The sequence below is a fragment of the Zonotrichia leucophrys genome, chromosome 20 (assembly GCF_028769735.1).
Source record: "Zonotrichia leucophrys gambelii isolate GWCS_2022_RI chromosome 20, RI_Zleu_2.0, whole genome shotgun sequence".
NCBI lineage: Eukaryota > Metazoa > Chordata > Aves > Passeriformes > Passerellidae > Zonotrichia > Zonotrichia leucophrys.
Window position 1 is genome coordinate 2,961,100 of NC_088189.1, and position 16,355 is coordinate 2,977,454.

The 16,355-nt window shown below is 42.1% G+C and overlaps 1 long non-coding RNA gene across 1 annotated transcript in view; it reads right to left on the reverse strand.

Annotated features, from left to right (window-relative positions):
• Nucleotides 1–2,368: 2,368 nt before the first annotated feature.
• LOC135456200 (uncharacterized) overlaps nucleotides 2,369–16,355 on the reverse strand; it is a 140,035-nt gene continuing 126,048 nt past the window's right edge. Inside the window, exon 3 of the long non-coding RNA XR_010442476.1 lies at nucleotides 2,369–2,474. This is a non-coding gene — a long non-coding RNA (uncharacterized LOC135456200). The remainder of the gene's footprint in view (nucleotides 2,475–16,355) is intronic.

Genomic DNA, 16,355 nt, shown 5'->3' on the forward strand with positions numbered 1-16,355 from the left:
AGGAATTCTCTGTCCTCTGGTGGGATGATTGGAAGACTGGGCTATTACTTAAGAGGTGAGGTATGAGGGAAAATGTTCTGCTAGAAAGAGGGGGAGTTTGTAGAATTTGAGTAATGGGAAAGGGTCAGAGAGACAGTGTTGGAATACTGAGGACTGTCTTGGGACAGCTGATGGATAAGATGATAGTGTGATGTGCAAAATATTTTCTAATCACCATCTCTTCAGAAAGTCAGAGTTTGACATATTCAAAATGTGGAACCAGCATTAATATCCAAAGCAACTCAAAGCCTACTCTGAACTGAAGTCTCACGATAGTTCATGGGTTTGCTTTTCTAAAGCCCCAGCTGCCAGATTCATGCATTGCAAAGCAATCTCATCTTTCATTTTAAAAAGTTATATTTCCACTTCTCAAAGCTGTGGAAAGAAGCCTGAAAAGATGAAGTGCCAGTATCCTTAACAGCTCCAAAGAGAGAAGGCAAATAAAAGGAATTCAAAGTACATTGGTTTAAGCCAAACTCATAATTTCCTTTTCCCAGGCCTGGCTCATGATTTTTGAGAACTGGCATTTGGAAATGCTGGAAACACAAAACTCTTAATAAGGAACAGGGGGGAGCTACTGAGAACCTTGAAGAAAGCCATAAGATTCATTTACTACAGTAAAAACGTGAGCTTTAAAGAATTGAAGAGGGAGATTTGTTAAAGGCTACCAAAATCCTGGTACTTTCTCACACAACCATCAGCTCCACAGTCCCTGGTGACTCAGCCGTGCCTCTCTTTGTTACAGTTTTGCCTTTAATTGTACATCAGCCTGCTGGCTGGAACTTGACAAACTCATTTTGTTTCCTGGGGAAGAGAGAGGGCCCTTTTGGGGCTATGGAGAGCCTGATACCTGTGACCAAAACACCAAACAAATACATAGAACAAACCCAGCTTTTGTATTCAGTGTTCATGGCCTGGTTTATTTTGCTCTAACCCAGCATCTCTGTGGTGAATGCTGCTATCAGAAAGCCTTTCTTTTTTACTGACTTTAGGAAGTATATTTTTTTGATAAAGGAACAATTATGGAAATAATTTGTTTTTTAAACAAGCTTTTCTTACAGGATTTTTTCTTTTTTAATGAGCTTGAATAGCAAAAACATTTCATCAAGCTTCTGTTGATGTACTTAAATATGTCCAAATAAATAGCATATTTTCAAGTTAAGTAAATACTCACATACCAAATCTGGATCCTATTTAAGCCCCAAGAAAAATAATAATATTGTCTATCCACACTGATGAATATGCTATAATGTATTATATATGCTTTGAGATTGCTAGACAAAAACCTACATATGTAACAGAATATGACTGAAATTCAGTCAGACATGTTTTCCATTCCTTAGAAACTGAAAATCCACAGCAGATCTTCAATTCTCCCACTAGGACAAAAATATTTCTTTATTGCCTCTTGCCCATCCACCAGCTGAAGGGAGCTAACTCCACATGCACACTCTTATCTCCACACAAGCTGTACACTTTGGGGAGCATATGCTGAATAGATTAAATGAGAAAACAAGTTGTTGCAAATATTTTTTGCCTTAAAACATCCCAGGCAGTTTTTGATTTAAGATAACCTTGCATTTGAGTAAAGGAAGAATAATTAAAAAGAGTTATTAATTTTCATGAAAGAAACTTAGTATTTTGTGATCAATTTCAATTTTACTGTAAGTACAAAACTCAATTCCTCTAAAATTGCAAAATGTCTCATGGATAATACAGAGACCATGGATGAAGTGATTCCTTTCTGTGCAGTAGTGGGTGTTCATATTTCTAAAATTCCCTGCCCAGCCTTTTCCAATAGACTATGGAAAGTGAAGAAATGTGTAAAATTAAGGAGGACACTGCTCACATTGCTCGTGTGATCACCCTGTGTGTGCATGCACAGCTGCCCCAGCACTGTCCCCTTCAGATGTGCTGCTGCATTAGTGCTGAAATACAGCAAAATGCAAAACATTGAGATGATTAAGAGGCTTTTAAAGAAAATGCTGTGACAACTTGGCCTGCACAGAGTGGTTCCGTGTTTGACTACCTGAATTAGATTTAATCTGGCTCCCCCAGCAGTAATAATAATATAATATGCCGTAAAAAGGAGTCTAAAAATCTTAAATTGAATCTGTATGTTTGCTAAGAAAGTGGTTTTGTCGGCTGTACATTACAAAATTTTAATATTTTCAGCAGGCAAGCAATACATCTTGTCTAGACACTGGTGAAATTTTCAGACACAAAATTATTTTAAATTCTAAAACAAATAATGCAGACTTCACCCCCCCATCCCTAACAGATTGTGGAATGTCATTTACTTTAAATTTGTAGCCAGACATCACATAGCCAGAGAAATTGCCTGTAAGAAAAATAGGCTGACACTTATCACTGCATTCCAGGGGGACCAGGGGGTGATGTCAGCTCTCTCTGTTTCTCCCAGACAATTGAGCGTCCTACAAATCAATAAAAACAAGGTTTATTGGTATGTTTGCTTTATCACACTTGAGCCACTTTCATTGTCCTAGTGACAAAGTCTTCACAAATTGAATCATTAAACACAGTAATTGTGTTTCAAATACATTTTAGAGAGGAGGAAGGGAAGGGAGGGTGTAAAAGATTATTTGCTGCAGTATTTATGGCTGCGGAATTTAGGTTTGTAACAGTTTGCCGTACCTATATTTTGTTTTTCAATATGGAAAAAGGAGCAGGGGGAGGGGACAGGGGAGGGACCCCAGTAAGTGGAACAAACAGTCGCACTCAAATTTAGCCCAGCAAAGCTTTTAATATTTCGCTGAGCTAATGTTATATAAGGAATTTCTCAACAGCTCCTCGCGCAAAATGTCAAACTTATTTTAAAATTATTTTCGTAAAAATAGATGGTCTTGGAAAAAAAAAATTAAAAATTGCACCCTGGAGTCGGGATCTAAGGACTGTTACCATCCTGGTGGTTAAAATAATTCCTTCCCGGGTGTTGCTCAGTCCCTTACGCAAGCCTGTAAACTCATTTCGCCCCAGCACTCCTTAAATCTTTGTCGCTCTTTGCATATGTGGTTGTGATTTACATGCCACCCACATTTAAAGAGGTATTGACATTTTCAAGGCGGCTATTTTAGCCCCTGGATTTTTAAATGGAATCAATCACACTTTATTTCTTCCCTCAGGAGCCCAGACCTGTGTTTGTGGCTCGCCCACCTCTCTCTCCGCAGCCCCAGGGGTGTCCCAAAGCCCCATGTGAACGTTCAGCATCCCTCAGTGATTCCAGCCGTGGATTGGGGAGCCCTGGGTGCCCCAGTGTTGGCTGCCCCTGCCCTCACAGCTGCCAGGCAGGCCAGGCTGGGGTGGCAGAGCAAAACAGAGGCACATTTCACAGGAGATCCAGCATTTTGCAGCAGAATGGCTGGGACTGTGCTCGGGGCTGGCAGATCCCTGTCAATGTTGGGCTCAGTGGCGCTGAGCTGAGCTGGGCAGGCTGAGGTCAGTGCCAGGCCAGGCCCGTGAGGCTCACAGAGCTTCCACAGCTCCAGGCTGCCTCGGGGCTGCAGCACCGACTGCTCTCAGCAATGGCATTTGGACTTTTGTCTCAGCACCCCTCTGGAGCAGGGAGGCTCTGTGGCTGCACCCGCACAGCCACAAGTCTGCCTAAAGAGCCACTGTGCAGGTGACACTGTCCTTCCCCTGCGTGAATCAGGGAATGCTCTCCCTCCCCTCCTTTGATCTTGTTGCATTTTTCTTACTCAATTAGCCTGAAATGGAACACGGTCATGCTTCCAGCTGCAGTTCCTTTGAGCACAGTGGTATCAGACCTTTCCACACATTACACAAATTGCACTTCATCACTGAAAATCAAATCTAGGAGGCAATGATATCCATGTAAAAATACTGTAAGGATGTACAAGTGCTTCCTACCCTGCGCTGTCTCCTAAGAAGAATGGAGGAAAGTCAGTCAGGAGCTCTGGCTCCTCCAGCAGCTCTCAGTTTTTTGGGGCCCTTCCCCACATTACACTGATGCTGTTGGGAGTGTCAGCAAGGCAGTGCTTTAGGGAAACCCAGCAAAGCACACTTAGTGCCCAGCACAGCACTGATCCCCAAGCAGAGTGTCTACAGACTCAATCCCATCTTGGCCAACAGCAGAACTATATCTTTGTCCTATGTTTGGCAGGGATTAATTCAGGCTTCCTTCATCACACAGAAACAGCCTTGTATGGGGCCTGCCAGAGATTTGGTTTAAGGACAGTTAATGGTTAGTGATCCACTCTGATCCTGCCAAGTAAGGGTGGACAGAAGGGACTTGCTTGGTCACTCTTCTCCCTTTCTCTTTCTGAGGTAGTTGTTGAGGCAGGAAAAAGCTCCTGCTGTGTGTGAAGAAAATATTCTCCAGGAGTTCCCTGGTATCAGTTCAAGTGTAAGGCAGAGCATCCTCCAGCCCACCCTGCTTCCACCCAAATCTGCTGCTGCAGCCACCAACTGAACCCAGTGGTGATCCTGCAGGGACAGCAATTCTGTGCCCCCTCTGCTATTCACAGCAATGTCACTCATGGGCACTAACTATGATAAAAGCCTTTTTGAAACTTATATATACATACATTGTTCATGTGTGTGAAAAAATTCACCTGCATATGGGTCATTCCTTCCGTCAAACCACGCAAACCAACTCAGCAAGCTCACGACAGACACATGGGCTTACCGATGGCTGCACCTTGCATTTTAAAAAGCTCCTTGTGCAAACTGGCTGCCTTGGCTGTATTATACACCATTTATCTTGGAGGAGGTCTGCTCCAAAAGGAGAGTCTGGGTTTGGTGAGTCTGTCAGTGACGGCTCTATTTCCCAGTATATATTTACACTACCATCAGACTTGGTGAGTGGGTTTGCTGTCAAACTCGCGAAGCACAGAGCTGACAGTTTGGTTTGAAGTTCCCTTCCCCACTCTTGGGTCGCACGAGAACACTGCATAGATGCATTTGCTATAGGTTATAGCAATCCTGACAGTAGTGAATGAATGATTGCTCCTAAAAAGTACAGCTTGTTCTGACATTATCGCTCCATTGCATTCTAAAAGTGGCTAAAGCAGAGACATCCTTCCCCGTCTCTCCCCACCCTGCTGCCATTCAGCATCTCTTCTGGCTCAGCAGCCTGCATTTCCTCACTGATCTGAAGGGGCTATGCATTTACACCAGTGGGACATGATGCCCAGTGGTAACATTTACAGCATAACAACCATTTATTTTTCCAGAGAAGTGTTTAGCTTATTGATGAAAGAAAAAGTATTCTACCCTCTTGTGTGTCTAAGTAGTCAACATCCCTAGTGAAATGAATAAAATTCTCATAATCTGTTCCACTGGAGCCTATTTCTGTTATAACTGAAAGCAGGAAATGTTGTTGCAGACTTCCATGGGAGCAGCGTTTGCTCATGAAGAAGAATTGGTTAAACATTGCATAATTTAGTAACTCCTGACTTAACAAAACTCCGAGACACGCTCCCCAGGAAAGCCACACTGTTTGTAGCTGGGAACAGCCTGGCTGGATCAGCAGCACTGGCAGCAATGAAAGACTCTAAAACATAGATATGAAAAATGATTAACTGACTTCATATGACTATTTGTGCTTAAAATTAGGGCAGGCACTCGAGAACTTTGCTGAATCAGGGCCTTGATTATTGGTACCAGTCATGAATGCAGACATTTGGGAAGGTATGTTTCATTGCTGCCATCATGTTTTATTTTTGGAGATGTTAAAGAAAGATATCAAGAAGATATAAAACAAGTAATTAAATTCCTGTTTTGTGTAATGCAAAGCAAATATTTGCTTCAAGTTTTATGGGCATCTTGCAAATCAAAATCATAAAGGCAGATGAGCTTTTGTTTAAAAAAGGCACGCTGATGGCTCAGCAGAAAATAATAAGAGTTTGTTTTTGGAAGGAAAAAAAAAACCCTGACATGAACCACAAATACATTTCATTAGGTGACACTAATAGGGGTTGTCAGGTGCCTTCAGTAGCAGCAAACATCCTCTCATGTCTCAAGTTTGTGTGGAAGTCAAGAGCACAGACTTAGCTCAGATAAGATATTTGATTTGTGTTTGCTCAGGAAAATGCTCTGACAGTTTAGCTAAAAGGAATTTGTATTGAATTAGAGTAAAACTTGGACTAGATAACAGCCAAGAGAATACCGGGGCTGGGCTGGACCCAGCATTAGACAATGGAAACAAGCTGGTGAACAAGTTACTGGGGAATATTTACTGAAGCACATTCTTTCTATCTTTCTCTCTTTCTTTCTCACATGGACCTTGCAGAAAGTGAAATTCAAAATGCCAAAACTGCCCGGTTTGGACACAGTAAAAAAATTAGTTTCCAAAAAGTACAATCCTACCATTTTCGTTCTTTCTCTTTTACTTGTATTAACACTTTCTTACCCCTCCAAAGTCTGCCTTGAGCTTGACCTAGTCAGAAATCAGAGGAATAAAAAACAGCTATTGTGGTACATTTTCAATATTATTTTCATGTTTAAAGGAGGGAGTAAGGACAAACAAATACTTGGGTGGTGGAAGGGCAGAGTTTGAAGCTTTGTAGCTTTACCCTCCTCTCTCAGCTGAGCTCCCTGCCCATATTGCAACTCCATGGTTGGGCCTTTCTGGCAGGAGAAGGGAGGGCAGCTCTGGTGGAGCTTTCTGGGTTTCCAGGTGTGTGGCAATCCAGCCACAGAGAATTCTAGAAGCACGAATTGAGAGCTTTCGAATTCCCACCAGGCACTGCTGGCATTCCTGGATTTAAATATTTTCCCATTTTAGAGAAAATATTTCATTTAGGTTGATCTGCTCCTATATCCATTAACTCCAAAACATTTTATAAAATAAGGGAATTACTGCAAAAATTGTCCAAGATAGAATTTTTTTTACTTGCTCTATTTCAGATTTTTCCCACATTAGATTTTCACCTCTCTGTTGACATCCCCAAAGCAGAAACCAAGGTTGGTATTGATGTAATTTTGATATTTAACATACAGTTAGGTGCACAAGGAGCAATAAATTCTTTTCCTCAGATAAATTAACCCTGTGGTAGAGTACAACACATCCCCTCTAGGCTCTGAATTCAGCACTATAGATGACAAAGAGAAGAGGCGAGGTCTGTAAGAAGAGCCAGTGCTTTTATCAGGGCAGCTAATGCAGACAAAAACAAGGAAATAAAACATGCTAATATATTTTCTGCTGTTCTGTTCTCAGGCAGGCTAAACAATGAGGCAGCCTAAGTAATGCACAGAGCAGACATGGATTTATAGCTGAAGCACCATCCTTTACCTGCCTGCACTGCCACCCCTGCACTGCAAACCCACCCTGCTGCAGATTCCTCTCCCACATCACAGCACCAGGAGTAACAAATCTGGCCCTGCAGCATCCTCCCACCAGCACAGGAAATGCTCTGCTGTCCCCATGGAGCAGGTAGGACAGACTCTCTGTCATAAAGTCTTTTAGCATATGGTCAATGGGCAGAGTTTGGGAGAGTTCCAAGGAAATTTGTACTTCCCCAGCTCTTGCCATTTGTAACACCGTAGTACTGTGCCCTGGGGGTAAATAATCAGCCCCATTTTCCTAATGAGGAAATTCATCCAAGGTCATATGCTAAGTCAGTGGCACTGCAAGCCATGAAATTCAGGTCATGGGCAGGAATTACCTCTGCTGTCTGTGCAGCTTAATTGCATTTCAGAAACTCCATTTATTTGGTATGGTAATACACCAGCACCTGTTGTAACGAGACATTACAAGAACAGCAGCCAAAAAGAGGCAGAAATAACGTCAAAGAAGTGTGGTAAACAGTAGTAACTAATAGGAACTATAATAAGCCTCAGGAATTAGTAGCTAAGAATATTTCTGGGAAAGAGTATTATGGCAAAATACTACTGATCAAAGCCTGTAGACTCTAATCCTGCCAGTGCTTTCTTATATGTAGAATCAAATCATCTTAGAGGAGTCTCAGCAAATTCAGTTTAGTCCCAAATTATGAGGTTATAAATAGTCTTTCAAAACTCTTTCTAAACTAGTCTAACTACACCAGTTCCAAACGTGAAGCTACCAAAGGAGAAAGTGATTCTGAGTCAAGACAAGAACTGGTCTTGTGTAAAACCAGCCATTCCTTCTTTTTATTTGGACTTTTTTCCACTTGTCCCTGATTGTAAAATTTTTTGTGAATGTTATCTGGTTAGTCTTAAATTATACAGAGCATTTGCACTGTCTTTTCATTATGGATACCCAAATTCTGCCTTCCTCAGTGCTCACTTTGCCAAAGCATCAAAGACCAAGAATGGAATGTATTATACATCCAGGAGCAAATGCACAGAAACGAGGTGGGGAATGGCACTATCAATAGCAGCAAATCTAGTGCACCTAAAAGGTGGAAACTTTATAAAGGAGGTGTCTGGGTGGGGGTTTGCCCTTCAAAAAAAAGGTACTATCATTTGAGCTATGTCACAAAGTCAACTGAATATATACTAGATTAATGATGCCTAAGTGAGTTATTAAAAAATACAGAAAAGCAAGTCCTGAAAGTTCTTTACCCTCCCAGATCAGGCATATTCAATATCAGAGCTACTCACCAGATTAAATGCATTTTGCTGCTCTCACAGAATCTACTTACCTTGCAGAATGCAATTTAGCTGAAAGTTTGTCTGGGAGTTGAGTTTATTCTCTGGAATTACTATTTTTGTATCCTAATGGGGAAACACCCCTCCTCAGCCAAAAAAAGAACCCAGCAACCCACATTTTTTGTGTCTAGCTACAAGTAGGCCACACTTCTGAGCTTCCCACCACGTCCTGGCTCTGGTGCCTGCAATGATCCTTTAGGCTGCAGGTACAGCTACATTTAGCTCCTGACCCCTCTGTACTCAGAGTCTTGGTTTATTAATACACCTATTCTTCTCTTTCCCGCTGGCCTTATTGATTTCCCTTTACTGTGAAATACTGAGGCTATTTTCAAACCTGTCTTACACCAAAACACTTAACTTTTCCCACTTGCACTGTACCGTGACAGACCTGCAAGTGTGAGATATGAATTAAAAATCAAACCCGAAAGATGTACTGCACTAAAAAACAAAGAAAAGTAAAACCCTCATTATGCAATGTTCTTTCCTGAAGAAAATTTTTAGAGTAGGATGCATGCTAAGTTCATTTTCCAGCTCTTCCTCTCTCTTACTTGTGACAACAGACTTTAGGTAGATGAATACTAAGTTTGTTAGAAGCAGCACTCACAACCAGAGTAGTTTGATGGGAATAAATTTTTGTTTGTTACTGGAAAGGGAAGGGATGAGAGGCAAACCACAGGAATAAAACCAGGCACCAGATGTTTGAACCTGGAGGTTCAAGCTCATGGTAACACCCTGTCCAACTGCAAAACTGGCTTTGAACAGAATTAAATCCTACTCAATCCAAAATGAAGACAAGACACAAAACCATGAAAACACAGATCAAGTACCCAGCTCAAAACCTTCTAGACTTCTATGTGGATTTGATAAATTCCAAGCCTCCCTAAAAGTGATTACACTACCAAGTGTCCTTGTGCTGCTGTTGGAGGGATTTTGAAAATGACCTTTTCCTCAGGAAAGAACACTTGTCAGGCATTTAGGACCAATGTACTCTTGGAAAATTGTTATCATAGTTGCAAAAATGTCATTGTTCTTGAAATAACAGGTATATTCCATGGAATTTCTCCTTGGTGCTATAGATCACTGCTGCAGGAGGCCTCTAAGCTGAAATGCCATTGCTAGTTTTATTGCCTGTTTTAAGTAGAATTTCACAGAACTCTCTGTTCTGGATATATCCCACCTGCTGGTATATTTTTGTTCCTAATGATGGGAAGGCTTGCAGCACATTAACCTTCCAGAGGAAAAGTATTTCGTCTTTCTGTACCACATCAGCAACAAAACTCGTGACTTACATAATTTCTCTATCAAAAAGAAGTAAAAGCAGTGGTATGGATTTTAAAAGGCGGAATAATTGCAATAGAGCCACTCTTGTTACCATCACAAGACATTTGCAGCAATAAATGTCACTTAAACAGGGAATGTTAATGGATTAATTGTGGTTAAAGTTGTTCCATTCCTTGGAATACTCACACGGTATCACAGATTTCCTGCATTAAAAGTGTGCTCAAAGCCCTGTTCTCAGCTGACAGCCTGCTGCAGTCCCAGGCAGCAGTGGGATTTAGCCCTGGGCACCAGGAAAGCAGCTGGGACCTGCTCCCCAGGGCACAGAGCTCCTGCAGCAGGATCCTCCCTCCCTCCTGCCTCTGCAGGGCTGCGCTGGGAGCCGGGACTGCATCCCGAGCAGGGGACACTGCAGCATCCTCAGAGCCCAGCCAACTGCACAGCCCATTCAGCAGCTTTATTCAATGCAGCCATTTATTTTACTTATTTTCAGAGTTACCAGTTGCTTTTTTTCTTTTCTGTTGTCATGTTTGTGTCTGCAGTTCTTTACTGTGGTTGCAGAAAGAGGCTGGAAGCTCGGACCCCTGGGCTCTCCCTGCTGTGCCTCTGTCTGGCTGGCTATTTATAGCCTTTCTCTCACTAAATTGCAGAAGTGTTGAGAGTTTTGCAACTGCATTTTGGGAACAGAATCCTGAAATGTTTACTGACAGGAAAAATTTGAGTGAGTTTTTTTTTTTGTCTCAACAAGAGTATATATGAAAATAAAATTTTAAAAAGCCTAGAATTATTTTTATCAAGTTTCAAGGCGACTTTCATTTTATTAAGTAGTAAATTTTCAGAGGAAAAAACTTGCTATTTTCCTGCTTTGTTAGAAAAGTCACTAAACCCATGTCTACCAGTCCAGAGGACATAACCCATAGGGTTTACAACTACTTTCCATACTGTATGGAGAGAAAACAGGATAGAGAGCTGCATATAGAGAATATAGAGCTGTATAGGGAGAAAACTTAAATATAAGAGAAAGTGAGGACACTCTGCAGTTAAAACTCTAATTCTGCTCCATCCCCACCACACCTCCCATTGTAACTGCTGTATTCATAATCAGGGAGTTTATTTTCCTTAGCTCTACTTTGATATTATTCAAATCTAAAGAAGTTTTAAGTAACAGGGAGGACAAATTGTGCTTTCAGAGAAAGGGAGTTGGGACTCCTGCTTGAACAGATGTTAAGAATGTTTCTGAGTGTGCTAGACTCATTTACGAGTCTCTTTCACACATTTGAATCTTGGGGACATCAGCAGTTTGTTCAATATTTTCAGCCTCCATCCTAAATGCCACACTGGGAAATGAGAGGAGGGGGAAAAAAAAAAGAGAGGAAAAGAAAAAAAAAGGGAAAAAAAAAAAAAAGAAAAAACCACACACACACACAGAGCCAATCTTCCATCAGTGTGACAAACTGCAAGCAAGAATCACAGCAAAATAGTCAAGCCAGACAGTTGGTAAGATAGAATCAGGCTGGAAAAATAGTGCAAGATGATTTTAACAGACAGATGAAAGTAGTCACCTTCTGGACTGTGCTCCTGGGGCGAGCTCACAAACAGAAGGTTCTCCCTTGCCAGGGGGGGTGGAAGTGTCCCTGGCTCAGCACTGCTCAGCCTGGCTGAGGGCTCTGCAGACATGACGTAAAGAGCAGCCTGAGCTGCACCTCCAGCTCTGATTCTCCTTTCTCCCAGCAGAGCTCAGTCACCTTTGGCAATGCACTCGGGGCTCCTGGGCAGGAGATGCAGCAGGAACAGAAAGCATCCTTTTATACCAAGTTAATGGAGGGCACAGAAGAGAGGGGCTCAGCTGTGTTCAGAACACAGTGATACAAAAATATAACTAATGGCAGGGCACCAGTTTTGAATCAAAAGAATGATGGGCTTTGGCAGATGATAAAACTCAGCCACTTGAGTTTCTCCAAAGCCCACTGATGGGCACAACCCTAGGAATGGACTAGCCAAGCAATAAGAAGGTTTTCCTCTTGTTAAAAATACCAAAAGGAAGGAAGAGAGGTCTCTATGGAGGCTTTGCAAGACTTAGTTTCTTTCCTGTTCAGCTTTTCTTCTGTCCTTTACTGATGCAAGCAGTTAGACTTGTAAAAGGTTTAATATTGGCAGTTATTATGGAATTCCTCATCAGATTACTGGAGATCCCAAAAGACCAGCTGCACTTTGTTGTTTGCACTGAGCAGACCACAAGCCATCAGCACTGAGGCTCTCTATGCTTTGCAGGGTTCTGTGCCTCAGCAGAAAGAACAGAAAGGTAATCAGAAAGCCCAGATACCAAGTCTTGGTTCACCAAGTGCCAAGTCTTGGTTCCAGGCAGCGACTGACCTGCCATATCCTTTTGAAAAAGTCACTTCTGTCATCCTTGCTTTGTTTCCCTTCTCATATTCAGTGTGCTTCGTTTCCAGAATAAAGTTTCCTGGGGCAGGTATTTCTCCACCTATGTTTGTCTAGAAATGACAATTTAACTTTGGCTCTGTACTGAGCTACTGAAGAATCATTTTTGTTGAGCATCTTTCTTTCCTCTCCTTCTATTATAAAGCCTTCTGGTTTATATTAGAACACTAATAAAATTCTCCTGCCACTGCTAATTTCAGAAGGCTGAAGCTGGTGCACAAAAGGGACACTATCAGATAATTTGCTCTCCCTCCTACATTGACAAAATATAACACCAGTTTTATTTGTGTGTGATTTCCTGTTTTCAGCTGGAAGCAAATTCACCAAATTTAAAACACACACCAAAAGAACTTCAACAAATATTTTTGTTTGGGTAGGTTTCTTGTCCCTGGTGATTTTCCATCCTACTTTGAGGGCCAGCCCTTGAGCAGTATATTATCAGTGACAAGGCACAGTGGTTGTGGATAATGGGGCCAATTTTGCTCTCAGGCAACCCCAGTGACTTCATTGTCTGGTCTATCTGATGAGAGGGTAGAGGCTGGTAGAATGACTCATCAAGAAAAAAAAGAAATGGGAAAAAAAGCAAAGGCAGCCAAGTAAAGACACAAGGCTGTCTCCTAAGGATAATTTAAATAGCAAGAGAGCTTCAAAATGCAGCAAGGAGCCAGAAATCTTGGCAGAATGGGTCTCAACAAAGAGCTGGGATGCTGTGATCCGCAGTGTGGAGCTGAGGGTTATTTAGCTTTGGCTTTTTTGTTTGTTTGTTTTGGTTGGGGGGGGTGGTGTGTGCATCTCTTTTTGGCTTTTCTTTCAATAAAGGCAGTCTCTTCTTTCTTGTTCCCAAAGAGCCAGTTCCTCCTCTTTCCTCTGAGCACCCAGGCCAAGAAAAGGGAGTTGCATTTAGCCCCCTTTCTGTGCATGTTAACTTGGGACAATAGAACTCCTCATAGTCACTGCCTTTGTTGGACACAAGATTTTACACTTCTGCTTCATGGCCAGCAGGGGAGGGGGCTGGTCCCTGATTCTGCCCCTCTCAGGTGAGACCCCACCTGCAGCACAGGGATGACCTGGAGCTGCTGGAGAGGGACCAGAGAAGGCACCAGGATGGGCAGAGGGATGGAGCAGCTCTGCTGGGAGAGCTGGGATTGTTCACCTGGAGAGGAGAACATTTGGGGTGAACTCAATGTGGCCTTCCAGCGCCTGAAGGAACCAACAGGAAAGATGGAGAGAGACAATTTTCAAGGTTCTGGAGTGACAGGACAGTGGGGAATAGCTTCAAACTGAAAGTGAGGAGCTTTAGGTTCAATATTAGGGAGGGATTCTTCCCTGTGAGGGTGCTGAGGACCTGGCACAGGGAGCCCAGAGAAGCTGTGGCTGAATTGTCCAAGGCCAGGTTGGATGGGGCTTGGACAACCTGGGATAGTGGAAGGTGTCCCTGCCAAGCCAAGTGGAACAAGATGAGCTTTGAAGTCCTTTGCAATCCAAACCAATCCATGATTCTATATAATGAGTCTATTCTATTAATAATTCGTTCTCAGGAAACAGAAGGCCCCAAACAAGGTCAGGATCCCTCCTGCAATGCACTCTGCAAACCCCTGCTGGGAGAGAGCCCCAGTTCTTAAAGCATTTAAATAGATACATCAATGAAACAGAGAGGAATTAAATGGCTCCCAGCCAAATTAGATGAGCAAGACATTTAAATTTCCAGTGCTCTGAGTCTCCTGCCCAGTGGACTTTGTTCCAGCTCCTCCTTCAGGGGTACAAGGCAACCTGGTGGGAGAAGCAGCCCAGGATAAACCATTCTGCCTGTCTCTAAAAGCATTTTAAAATGTCTTTAGCCAGAGCTGGCTGGGAGTTGTTTGGTCACTAGGATCAGCAAAAGACTTAGGGAGAAAAGCTGCAATATTTTTCCCCTGAGAGTGGGAAAAATTCTGCAAGTCTTTCGTTTTCTCAGCTCGTCCCACTACATCTATTTACTCAACTCAGGAAGATTTGAAGGAACATGAGTAAAGGACTGGAAAATTACACTGGAAAAGAATCAGAGTAATTAAGCATCAGGAGAGCCAACACCACAAGAAACAACAACAAAAAAAGAAAAATACTTGTGGGTACTTAGACTGATTCTAATTAATGTTTCAGTTTCTGAAAAACATTCCCAAGCTAAAAGTTGCCTCAGGTCCACTTAAAATTTTCACAGTACCTTCATAAAAACTTGAAAATAAAGATTTTTTAATGGGATTAGGAGTCAGAACAGAGACAACACTGCTGAAAAAGATCGACAACAGAACATTCAGAGTCTCAAAGTATCTGAGGAGTCGTGCTCTAATGTACGAGATGCTTGAGAACATACTGCTGGTATTCTGGAGTTATTTAGATAATGTTCTGATTGTGGCTTGAAATCAGTAATAACAAGCCATATGTTCACTTTTTCTGAAAAATTATTCTTTATTAATTCTATCAATAGTTACTCTTTGAATTTTAAGGCAAAAAGTATCTAATTTGTGCCTATGGCATTTGAATAAATTCCAGTTTACTTTAAAGGTCAGATAATACTATAAAGTCTCTTCAGATGACTTCTTACTATGAATCTATTGGATACATCTCCAAACTTTATTCCATTTATTATTTTGTGTACCAGTAATAGATACATAAATCTGCCTTGATTTAACTTGAATAGAGATTTCCCTCTACAGAATCCTCCTCAAAAAGGAGAGAAAATACTACATGAAAGCCAAAGCTCCTGCCAACCCAAACCCTTATCCATTGGTTTTAGATGGAATATCTCAATTTACGAAGCTGGAAGTCCAGCTGTCCAACACCTTGGCTCTCATATGCAGATAAAATCATCCTAAAGGATGAAGAGAATCTATCCCAACACCTGAGAACTCAAGCATTTGGACTAGATTTGGGCCATACTGCCAGCTTGGGGACCTAAAATCCCCTCCATGCGGGGGATTTTTCTACCTCTCCTTCCACTCAATTTATGTTGAGAGAGGACCAGGTTAAGTGGTTTGACATATTTTATCCTCAAAACAGAATTCTACCATATATAACTACATTCAGTTTGAAACTCAGTCCTTTCATTTAGAATAAAACCCAAAAACAACAAAAAAAACAAACCCGAACAGAAATGCAGCACTTGGTGATAATCTCTCTCTAATCACCAAGGACACTTACTGTTTGAAAAATTTTGCATACCCAAAGTAATGATCCATGTAGGACAGAAACCCCAATGTTCTCAGCACAGTAAAAGACAATGCTTAACAAATAATAATAGTTATTACTAAGTCTTATGCACCATTGCACTTTCTAATACTGCCTTGAAGTGAAAAGGACACGATGATGTGATAAGAAAAGCTGTTCCCAGGCTATTTCCCTCCCTAATGGAATCCCCAAAATCCAGAAATATCAAAGAAATCCTTGTTTGGAGACATTTCCTATTTGTTTCTCATTAAATTAAATTAAAATTTATTTCAGAGACATAACCCCTCACATGAATGTGACTCACACAGCACACCCTGTGCCAAGCAGGATTGACACACTGGAGATTCCCTTCCATTCCAAATCTCCAAGGACAAGGGTAGTGAGGCAACATGGGGAAACCACAGCTTTGTTCATTGTTGTAGCAGCCAGGTACCAGCACACAAGACTGAGATTAGAATAAGAATTCATTCAGCAGGAAAATGAAAATCCTCCCAAAGCTTTCAGGATGCAGGAAAACCAAGTGCATCTGTTCTACCAGCACAGACATTTGGTTTTTGGACTATTGGGTACCTTCTAACAGATTGGGGGAGTGCTGCAGAATCTGTCTCAGCTCCCCGTGGAAGCAGCAGGAGCCCTGGTGCTGTGCTCCCTGCCAGGGAGGAGCAGGGGATGCCCTGGGGCTGCCCCAGGCTCAGATGGACACACAGACACCGGACAGACAGACAGCAGAGGGACAGCGACTGCGGGGGTCACAGGGACACTGCGCAGGCACGGGGACA